The 1,380-nt window shown below is 39.0% G+C and overlaps 1 long non-coding RNA gene across 1 annotated transcript; it reads left to right on the forward strand.

Annotated features, from left to right (window-relative positions):
- Positions 1-273: 273 nt before the first annotated feature.
- On the forward strand, positions 274-1,160 carry LOC124693428. Its single transcript, XR_007000014.1, has 2 exons — positions 274-328; positions 890-1,160. It is a non-coding gene; the product is annotated as an uncharacterized LOC124693428 (long non-coding RNA).
- The last annotated feature ends 220 nt before the right edge of the window (positions 1,161-1,380 follow it).

A 1,380-nucleotide genomic window follows, 5' to 3' on the forward strand; every position in this document is an offset into this window, starting at 1 on the left:
ACCGAACTTGATTTGTTGCCAATCATTCTACTGGTAAGGCTAAGTGGAAATAACATCCAAAATTTGTAATAATGCCATCATCTTCAATGTGTTTTTCGACTTTTTCGAAACAACAAAACCCCAGCCTCTGCATCAATTGAAGCATACGGCCCATCTTCAATGTATTGATCTTGCATATATGAAACTTATGCAGATGATGTTTGTGCCTGCATTAAGCAGAGAATTCCGCCCCTACAAGCCAGATCGAGCTCCATTGCTTCATATCTGCTCCACTTGGAAACTCCCACCAAACGAGGTGATCATGGTTGGAGACAGCCCCAAGGATGATGTGAGCATTCTTCATCTCAATCTGAAGTCTAGCATATAAAGGATTTCTACACAGTATGCTTCGTAGGATGATTTCAGTTATCAGGACAAACCAATTAAGATTCATGTATAGTATACATATTACTCCCTCCATTCGTGTTTAATTGACGCCGAACATGAAGATATGCTTTACTAGCTAGCATGTACTCCACGTCGATTAAAAAAGAAAAGAGCTATTATTTTTTAAATTTCTTAAAGTTAACCCTAGTCTCCACAATAAGCTATAGTTCCCTTCTGCCATCTTGTAAAAGAAGTTATGAATGAATAGAATTATGCTCCTGCTGCTTTGATCAAGGCCATATAACTGTATAAATTCCATAAACTGGAGTCAGTTTTTGTGAACCTTATTTTTTCCTTATGACCTTGAAAAGGCCAGGTTCCGCTTCCACTATCATCGAGATAATGCAACAATTAAAACACTGTCTCCAGCATCCATTTTGCAACTTTTTTTGGTGAATCTGCTTCAATAGTTTACGCGCACGTGCTTATTGGCTAAATATATACTTCTGAAATTCATGTGCAGATTGTTTGTGGAAAGAGAGCTGGTGCTTTCACTTGCCTACTTGACGAAACAGGGCGATATGGCCCCCATGATTCTTTGCCTGAAGATGTTAAGCCTGACTTCATGGTTTCTTCACTCTCTGAAGTATTATCCGTGTTGGAGGAGCATTTCCATTTGGATCCGGTGTTATCGGCTGACAGTAGAATCTGACATGAATGGTTTTGTAAGCTGTCTTCCGAGTGAGGAAACATGTTTGTACACCTTAATGTAATACGGTACATGTCGAGAAGTATCGGCCGGCTTATCTGAATACCAATGCAGGTTGGAAGGTTATGACAGCCAGAAAATAATTCTTTAGATTCTTCGTGATGCAATTGTCTATTTTCTAATATTTACACACACTGGCCACCAACCAACTAACTAGCAATTAATATAGGCTGTGGCAGCAAGTACATACAGTACTCCTAGCTAAAGAATTCTTTAGATTCTTCGTGATGCAATTGTCTAATTTC

The sequence above is a fragment of the Lolium rigidum genome, chromosome 2, assembly GCF_022539505.1.
Source record: "Lolium rigidum isolate FL_2022 chromosome 2, APGP_CSIRO_Lrig_0.1, whole genome shotgun sequence".
Classification (NCBI taxonomy): Eukaryota; Viridiplantae; Streptophyta; class Magnoliopsida; order Poales; family Poaceae; genus Lolium; species Lolium rigidum.